Raw genomic sequence first — 10,335 nt, forward strand, 5'->3', positions numbered from 1 at the left:
AATGAAACAATGTTCCCTTTGCAAGAAGAATATTTAGATGCTCTACTTATAATGATAATGAAGTATTCAATTCATAGTCCAAATTGAACTCATTATTCCCCATGCCCCCCCCAAAAAAAAATTTGTTCCAGCCCTTTGTCTCTATTTTTTAATGGCACGATTTCTACTCCTGTCTGTACCAGAGAAGAAAATACTTTATATTCTCACATTCCTATTAGGATTCATGTCTTCTGGACTTGATATCTTACTTTGATTCAAGTAGCCTATATTCTGCTGTTGTTCAGTCATCTCAGTTGTGTCCAACTCTTTGTGACCCCATATGGGTTTTTCTTGGCAAAGATACTAGAGTGGTTCGCCATTTCCTTCTCCAGTTCATTTAATATATGAAGAATCTGAGTTAAAGAAGGTTAAGTGATTTACCCAGGGTTCTACATCTAGTGTCTGAGACCATATTTGAACTCAGGAAGATGATTCCTGACTCTAAGCTAAGCACTTTATCCACTATACTACCTCACTGCTCCAGCCTACATTTATATGACCCTATGAGAACTAAAAAGAACTTCATATATTTCATCTCAGTTTCTGAACATAGCAATTTTACAGACAAGGAAAATGAATCTTGTAAATATCTAGGATTACATGATTAATTAATTAGCCAAAGTTCCGTCTATTCTTCTATCTCATTTCATATCCTCTTCCAGTGACTTCTAATTGCTTTTTTAAAAAATAGTAAACAAAATTTAATATGGTCTTACATGCCCTGAGGGGGGTGGTGCCTGATTTGGAGAAGTAATTGCTATATCCAAATAATCTCCTATTTGGAACTTCTGAGACTGTAGGGTCATGGAGTCATCAGTTCCCTTTCTGCCAGACATTGTACTGCCAATTTCTTTCACTCTATAACCAAGTCTTTTAAGATCCATAAAAACAATAGCAAAATTGAAGTGTGTATCCTTTTTTCCAGCTTCTGGGTAGACCTCTTTTACTAAACTAGTCAATTCTTTCAAGGTTGCATCCATCCAGGTGTAGATCTGTAACTTGCTCAAAGGCATATTTCCTAAGGAGACTTCTTCCACCCAGTGGTGAAGACCCGCATGAGTAATGGACATATCTTCACCCAGTCAATGGGCTTCTCTGGTTCCTTCTTTTTATTTTTTTTTTATTTTTTGTGAGGCAATTGAGGTTAAGTGACTTGCCCAGGGTCACACAGCTAGCAAGTGGTAAGTGTCTGGGGCCGGATTTGAACTCAGGTACTCCTAAATCCAGGGCCGGTGCTTTATCCACTGTGCCATCTAGCTGTCCCCTGGTTCCTTCTTAATTTCCTCCTGAGTGACACGGGACTCCACTGCCATCTTCCTCCTTTGTCCTCCTAGACTCTTACTGTCTCTAATTGCTTTTAGGATAAAACAGAAACAAATGTGTTTAGTTTTTTAAAGCCTTTAACAACATTACTAAAAACAACAACCACCACCAATAACAGCAAAAATTTTCTATCAATGCACGATGCTTTCCCATCCCTTCACTACAATACAGCAAACCTGGGGGCCACGAGGTGGAGCAGTGGAACCAGTTCTCCCTCCATTTAGCTTGTAGCCTTTTTTGAGTCAAATAATTTACTATCACTGTTGTAGTTGTCTTTGATGCTGAATTTGTCTTCATTGAAGATGATGGACAACATTGCTGAAAACCATGCTAAAAAGCATGGGAGCATGCCCACAGACCTGCTTCACTCCATTAATGACTGGGAAAGTGGGAGAGCATTGTCCATTATTCAGAACCTGTGCAAGCATGCCATCATGAAACTGAAGGATAGTATTGATGAATTTCTCTGGTCAACCAAATTTTTCCATAATATTTCACAAGCCTTCACAATTGACAGTATCAAAGTTCTTGGTTAGATCGTTGAACATTGTATACAGACCTTGTGAGAAAATTATTAATAATGGGGTGTTTGGTGGACTCAAAGACCCCCCCCCACACACACACACACACATACACAGGAACTCTGGATGGGTTTGCATGGCCAGCCCAGAGTCAGTAGAATGGCAAAGGAAATGTAGATTGGCCTTCCTGTCTACTTAAAGGAAGTTAACTCACCTAGAAGTCATGCCAATCAATGAACTTCAATGTTATAGGTCAATTAGCTTGAGTCAAGGTTCAGGGACCTTCCTCTACCTTTGAGAGGATAAAAACCCTTGGAGAGGGATGACTTCTCTCTCTTGGTGCTCTCTTCTCTCTCCCATGCTGTCCTCTGGCTCTCATTCTCTATCCTAGGTATGCAGGACTTCTGAACTTTTGGAGTCATGTGCTCTCTCTCTCTCTCTCTCTCTCTCTCTCTCTCTCTCTCTCTCTCTCTATCCTTGCTAATATTTAGTATCTGTTAATAAATGTTTAATGCCCAAAACTGCTGTAATAAGCTCTTATTTCTAAGAAACAATATATTAGAAACTCCCGATAAATTCCCTAAAACTTGGGACAGAGATAGGCACCCCTATATAATTTCAAACGATAACCTCTCTTCTGTTCTTGACCATTCTCCTGAAGTTGTTGAGAAGTAAATACCATATCATCTGTCAATGTTTACTGTGAGGATACATCCAAAAAATTTTATTCATTTAGGTAAATGGAAGACAGTGTTAGTTATCAGAAGGTCATGAGTTTTACAAGTCTTTAGTAGTTAGTGAACACTGTTTCACTGTTCTTGTTTCCAGCTACATTCCTCCCAAGGATTGCTGCCATATCTTAAAGTCTGTGCCTACTCTTACATTAAATCCACCTAGGATTATAAGCTTGTCCTCTTTAAGCACAGTGATGATGTAGGTCTCCAGGTGTTCATAACATTTTTCTCTGACCTCAGCAGAGTTTGCCATGTTGGGAACATAGCCACTGATATCGATGGCAAGTATCTTTCCTATAGGTGGCAATAGCATTGTAATAAGCCTGTCACTCTTTTAGGTAGATATACAAGCATGTTTACTAGATTAATTTCAATTGAAACACCTACACCAGCTTCAAAGTTCTCCCCATCACTCTAGGCATTGTAGAAAAACATGTATCTTGTTCCAACTTTGGTAAGGTGGCATTCATTTGTCAGCCTTGTTCTACTCAGGGCTACCATTTAGTTGCAACACCTCCCAATTTCTCTCACAACAAGAGCTTTTTGTCTTTCAGGTCTATTGGATTTCATGTTGTCCACAAATGTGCACACATCCTATTTTCTGAAAGTAAGTGAAATCATTTTACCAAAAGTTTTTGTACTTTGTGTTTCAATCACAGGATCTTTGCCTGCCATGGTAAGTACACAGAATTGGGTGAAGCAAACAATTTCAGGGCATCTTTTCTAGTCCCTTCCTCATGCCAGAAGTTGAGCAGTGCAGTCTTTAAAAAAGGCTTCTCGTTCAACCAGGGAGCTGCCAAATCCAACTGCTGCTCAATCCAGTGAGAAGATGACCCTATGGCCTGAGCTGCCTGTATGCAAGTTCTGATTATAGCTCCCTGTCAATCTGCTTATGATGCTTCATAACTTTCCTATCCGCCAGGACATTGAAATAGGTAAAATTGGTACAATTGTATGGGTAATGTTTTTTGACTTGTGCATAAATTAGATTTACATAAGGCAGAGTTGCAGGAAGTGGTCCACTTGTTTCAATCTCTCTTCCACAGCCATCAAAATTCAGTGGCAAGACAAAAGTCAAGATGACTGGCAACAGCTCAGGATATAGTGTATGCCACCAACTTCTAACCAAGCTCTGCTTCTGCACCTTCATGACCATTGGAACAAATTATTCTCATCCCCCTATTCCACCAAGGGAAGTCCTCATAAATTTGGGGTAGACACTCACAATTCACTGATGGGTTGGAGACCCTACAGTTACTCTCCATCTTATTTAGCCCATCTGAAAATTGTTTAGCAGGATGTGGTCTCTGTGCATGCAAAAGCTTTTTGAAGACACAGATAAGAGGTGGGTGAATCAGGTAGACTTCAAAAGTGGAAAGACTCCTTGAATAGGGTTGAGCAGCCTTCACATCAAAGGTTCAAGTCTTCTCTGAACACCCTACATCTCAACAAGAGTGCTAAGGAAAAATTAAAAGAATTAATCAATCATCTAAAAGAGATCCAAAAATGAAAATTCCCAGGAACAGCTTTGCCAAATTCTAGAGTTCCCAGGTCAAGTATAAAATACTAAAAGCATCCAGAATAAAATAATTCAAATACCATGGTGTCATAGTCAGATTAAGCAAAATTTAGCAGCTATCATGACAAGGAATACAGGGCTAAGTATATGATATTCTGGAAGGCAAAGGATTACAATCAAGAAAAATTTACCCAACAATACTCAATATAATCCTGCATGGAAAAAATAGATATTTAATGAAATAGAGAAATATAAATCATTCACAATGAAAGACCACATCTGACAAGGAAATTTGATATTATGACACAAAACTAAAGAAAGGCACAAAAAGGTAAATATGAGTGAGAACTCTAAAGGGACTTAATATGATTAATCTGTTTACAATACTATGGAAGTATCATACATGGAACCCCTAGAACTTCATTGTCCTTAGGACAATTAATATTCTACTTAGTACAGGTATGAGGCCATTATGTTGGGATAATCTCAAAAGAAGAATGGAAGTATAGGACAGAGAAATGCACTGGTAGAAGGGTGAAAGAAGAAGGCGATTAGGGAAAATAATCTCACATAAAATGTATTCAAAGGATATTTTGTTTTTGTTTTTCCCAATACATGGAAAAGTGGAGGAGACAGGCAATGCCTGAACTTATTCTCAACTGAATTTAAACAAAGAATAAAGTACACACACACACACACACACACACACACACACACACACACATGCACACATGCACACACACAAACATGCACTCACACCAAGCTGGGTATAGAAATTAATCATACCTAACATGGAATTAAGAGGGGAAGGCAATAAGAGAAAAGGTTAGAGGTGATAAGAGGAAGGGTAGCTTAAGGGAAGCAATGGTGTGAAGCAAAACCAACTTTTGAAGAGGTGACTCAGTAAAATGGGAGATAAATAAATAGAAAAGAATGAAGAGAAATAAATAGCAATCATAACTGTGACTGTGACTGTGAGATCTTACCCATAAAACTGAAGCAGATAGCAGAATGAATAAGAAACCAGAATCTAACAGTATGTTGTTTACAAGAGACACTTGAAAATGACAGACAAAGAGAATTATAAAAAAAGGGATGAAGCAGAATTTGTTATGCTGAAAAAAAAATTCACAGGTAGCTATCATGATCACAAAGAAAAGCAAATATAGAACTAATTAGAAGAGATACACAAGGAACTTATTTTGCTAAAAGGTACCATGGACAAAGAGGTAATATCAATACTGAAAATATATGCACCAAATGGAATAGCATCTACATCCTGAAAGAAAAATTAAAGGAGTTACAAGAGGAAATGAAAAGTAAAACTATACTATGCTATACTCAATTTGCTATACTAAACTATTCTGTACTATACTAAACTATGCTCAACTTACCCCTCCTAGACCTAAATAAATCTAACCATAAGATAAACAAGAAAGAAGTTGTGATAAATTAAATTTTGGAATGGTTAAATGTAATAGACCTCTGGGAAATATTGAAGGGGATAGAAAGAAGTATACCTTTTTCTTGGGTGTACATGGCCTTAATAAAAAAATAGTCCTTTTTATGGTAAAAAAAAAAAAGCCCTCTCACAAAAATGAAATAAAAAAACAAGAACATAGAAATATTAAATGTCCCTCTTTCAAACCATAATGTGCTAAAAATTATTCAGTGAAAGGTCTTTGGTATATAGGGTAAAAACTAATTCAAACAAAATAATCCTAAAAACTGAATGTGTAACAGAAACAATAATTTTATTAAAGACAATGCCAACAGGGAGACAGCATACAAACATACTCAGGTAGCAAACAAAGCAGAACTTAAGGTAAAATTTATATCTCCAAAAACTTACATCAATAAAAAATAAAAGATAAACAAGTTGGGCATGCAACTTGGAAAAGCAACAATAACCACTAAAAAAAAGAACAAATTAAAAACACCCAATTAAACACCAAAGTAAAAATCCTTAAAATGGAATGAAAAATCAGTAAAATGTAAAGGTAAAAAAACTAACATAAAAAAAGTGAACTGGTTTCCTGGGACAATAAATAGATAAACTAAAAAAGAAAGAAGAAAACCAAATTAGTAATATCAAGAAAGAAAAGGATGAACGTGCCACCAATGATGAAATTAAAGTAATTATTAGGGACTAATTTGTCCAACTTTATGCCAGTGAATTGACAATCTAAACAAAATAGTGGAATATTTATAAAAATATAAATTGCCCAGTAAGAGAAAAGAAAATGAAAACTTTTAAATACCCCTATCTTAGAAAATGAAACTGAATAAGCCATCAATAAGCTCCTTATGGGAAAAAAATGTCTGTACAAGCAAGTTCTAACAAACATTTAAAGAATAATTCCATTATGTAAACTGAAAAATTAGTAAAGGAGTCCTACCAAATTTCTTCTATGATACAAGTATAGTTTTGATATCTAAGTAAGGGATAACAAAAACAGAGAAAGAAAACGATAGACAATTTCCCTAATGAATATTGATTCAAAAAATGTTAAATAAAATATTGTCAAGGAAATTAGAGAAATATATTACAAAGGCCCTACACTATTATTGAGCTGGCTTTATCCAGAAATGTAGGACTCCTTCAATATTAGGAGAACTATGAGAATAAATGACTGTATCAATAACAAACAGCAAAAATTATATGATTATATAAATAGATCCAGAATAAAGCTTTTGACAAAATGAAACCCCCATTTTTATTAAATAGACACTAGAAAACATAGGGATAAATGGAGCTTTTTGTATCTATCTAAAACTAAGAGCAAACATTATTTGCAATAAGAATAAATTAGAAAGTTATATAAAAAATTCAGGATTAAAGCAAGAATTTCCATGTATTCCTCTATTATTATTCAAAGTTCTACTAGAAATATTCACTATAGCAATAACAAAAGGGGAAAGATTAAGGAAAAAAGCATAGACAATGAGGAAACAAAGCTTTCATTTTGACTTATGATATTCTCTGAGAAATTTAGAGTCAATTAAAAAAAACTACTTGAAAAAATTAACAATGTTAACAAAATTACAGGATATAACCAATAACTCACACCATATTTCTAAAATAAGGACAAAATGGGTACAAGATTTATACATAAATATTAGATGTGTGACCCTGGGCAAGTCACTTAACCCCAATTGCCTCACACACACAAAAAAAAGATGTATACATAAATAAATGGTGATACCATAAGCAAATTAAGAGAGCATGGAGGCAGCTAGGTGGAACAGTGGATAGAGCACCAGCCCTGGAGTCAGGAGGACCTGAGTTCAAATCTGGCCTCAGACACTTAACACTTACTAGCTGTGGGACCCTGGGTAAGTCACTTAACTTCAATTGCCCCCCCACACACGCACACACACACAAACAAATAAAATATTTTTTAAAAGTTGAATTTTGGGGCAGTTAGGTGGCACAGTGGATAAGGCGCCAGCCTTGTATTCAGGAGCACCTGAGTTCAAACCCAGCCTCAGACACTTACTAGCTGTATGACCCTGGGCAAGTCACTTAACCCCCATTGCCCTGAAAAAAAGAAAAGAAAAGAAAAGAAAAGAAAAGAAAAGAAAAGAAAAGAAAAGAAAAGAAAAGAAAAGAAAAGAAAAGAAAAGAAAAGAAAAGAAAAGAAGAAAAGAAAAAGAAAAAGAAACAAGAGAGCATGGAAGAGTTTATCTTTCAGATTTATGGACAGAGGAAGAATTTGGGACCGAAGAAAATATAATGAGCAAAATAAAATGTAAAAGAGATAATTTTTATTGCATGAAATTAAAAAGTCTTTGAACAAACAAAACTAATGTAACCAAGATTATAAGGGAAGCAGAAAACTGGGAATTAACTTTTGAAACAAGTATCTCTTCTAAAGTCCTCATTTCTCAGATACATAAAGAAATGAGTTAAATTTATAAAAATACAAGGATTTGAACAGGCAGTTATCAGACAAGGAAATCAAAGATTTCTATAATCATATTATTGGATGTTAGAGGGGATGTGGGAAAACTGGGACACTAATCTACTGTTGGTGGAGTTGTATAAAGATCCAACCATTCTGGAGAGCAATTTGGAACTATGCTCAAAGGGCTACAGAACTGAGCACACATTTTGATCCAGAAGTACCACTTCTAGGTTTATATGCCAAAGACTTCTACAAAAAGAGGGGAAAAACTATTTGTATAAAAAAAAAAATTCTATCTACTCTTTTTGTAGCGACTAAAATTCGAAATCATAGGAATGACCATCAATCAGGGAATGTCTAAACAAGCTGTGGTATATGATGGTGATGGAATAATATTGTGCTTTAAGAAATGGCAAGCAGGGGGCAGCTAGATGGCGCAATGGATAGATCACCTGCCCTGGGGTCAGAAAGTCAGGAGTACCTGAGTTCAAATCCGGCCTCAGACACTTAATACTTACTAGCTGTGTGACCCTGGGCAAGTCACTTAACCCCAATTGCCTCACTAAAAAGAAAAAGAAAAAAAAAAGAAATGGCAAGCAGGATGGTATCAAAAAGGCCTGGAAAGATTTGTATGAAATGACTTATAGTGAACTGAGCAGAACCACGAGAACATTGTGCACAGAGACAGCAAAGAAGAACAGCAAATGAAAAACTATGAATGACAACTATTCTCAGCAATACAATGAACCAAGACAATGCCTAAGGACTAATGATGAAGCATACTATCTGCCTTTAAAGAAAGAACTGTTATTGATTGAACATGGAATGAAGCATTCTATCTTTCACTTTCTTTCATTTTTTCTTTTATTTAAGTTTTCTTATACAAAAAGAGTGATATGACAATGTTTTACATAATTTCATTTGTATAAACCATATCTAATTCTTTACCATGTCAGGGAAGGGGGAGGGGTGGGTGGGAAGGAGGGATAGAATTTGGAGCTGAAAACTTTCAATAAAACTGTTTATTTAAAAAAAAAGTTATAGGTTGTAAACCCTCTTACATCATTAGCATACCTGTATATTACCAATATAACCCAACAGAAAGAGATAGAGAAATTCAATTTAAAATAAATGCAGAATAATTGGCTGGATTTGAACTCAGGTACTCCTGAATCCAAGGCCGGTGCTTTGTCCACTGCACCACCTAGCTGCCCCCCATTATTATTATTTTTTGTGGAAGCCGAAAGCTTGATTTTTATGTTTATTAAATGAATAAGATGTTTTGATTTAATACCATCGTTTACTTGGAATTAAAACTTAATTTTATTAGGAGAAATGATTATGTAAATAAGTATTCAAAGAATCATATTGGGATTAAACTTTCTCTATGGGAAAAAATGAAACATGCCTTGCTAAATTGTTCTTGGCATTATTATACTGGTGACATGTTTTGAATAGAGAACATTTTTCAAATGGAGATCAATTAGTCTAGAGTTCTAAATACACTGGTCTAGTTTGTTCCTTGTTTATTGGTCAATTCATGAGAGTAGAACTCAAATAAATTCCTGGGAATAATAAATGAGAATGAAATTTCCTCACAAGCAATGCCCCCCCCTCAATTGTTTCTTCCTCTAATTCAATTAGTGTTTTCCTTCAAGTATTGAGGTATAACAATAATTCTTGTCTATGGGACCATTAAGCCTTATAATGTAGTTTCCCTGTTCATATCTAGTGACCATTTCTATTTTTCTTTGTTGCCTTCTCAGAGATATTGATTATAACTTCTTTTTTTTTAAATTCATCTGAGGCAAAAAAAAGATTCTATTTCAATCTTTCATTTATACCCCCTGTTTGAGTCTTAATGGTCCAAGTATAAAACAATTCATTATGAACATATGCTATTTTTATTTCTTATTTAGAAAATTATTATGAACATAAGACCATTTCTAGCATTCACTGATTTTTGAAACTATATATATAAATGTGCATATATATTTATATGCATACATACGTATGTATGTATACATATATACATATGCATATGTATATTCTTAATTAAATGGTCAAAATATTGGACTTTTGGCATGATATAAGTTGGGTGAAGTGACGCACTGTGTAATTTTTATCTTTGTATCTAAATCACATGGTCTAATATTTCCCACAAATAGACTTTTAACCAAAATTTCCTGAATTATATTAAACTGAAATAAGTGTTTCTGAACACAGTAAGAAATTAGACAGACAAGGGTACCATGATTGACAAGAATGCAGAATCATTTTCTCCAAACTTA

The 10,335-nt window shown here is 35.0% G+C and overlaps 1 pseudogene; it reads right to left on the reverse strand.

The window, feature by feature from the left end:
• Positions 1-740: 740 nt before the first annotated feature.
• LOC122751930 lies at positions 741-1,376 on the reverse strand (annotated as a pseudogene).
• Positions 1,377-10,335: the final 8,959 nt, after the last annotated feature.

The sequence above is a fragment of the Dromiciops gliroides genome, chromosome 3 (genome assembly GCF_019393635.1).
Source record: "Dromiciops gliroides isolate mDroGli1 chromosome 3, mDroGli1.pri, whole genome shotgun sequence".
Lineage (NCBI taxonomy): Eukaryota > Metazoa > Chordata > Mammalia > Microbiotheria > Microbiotheriidae > Dromiciops > Dromiciops gliroides.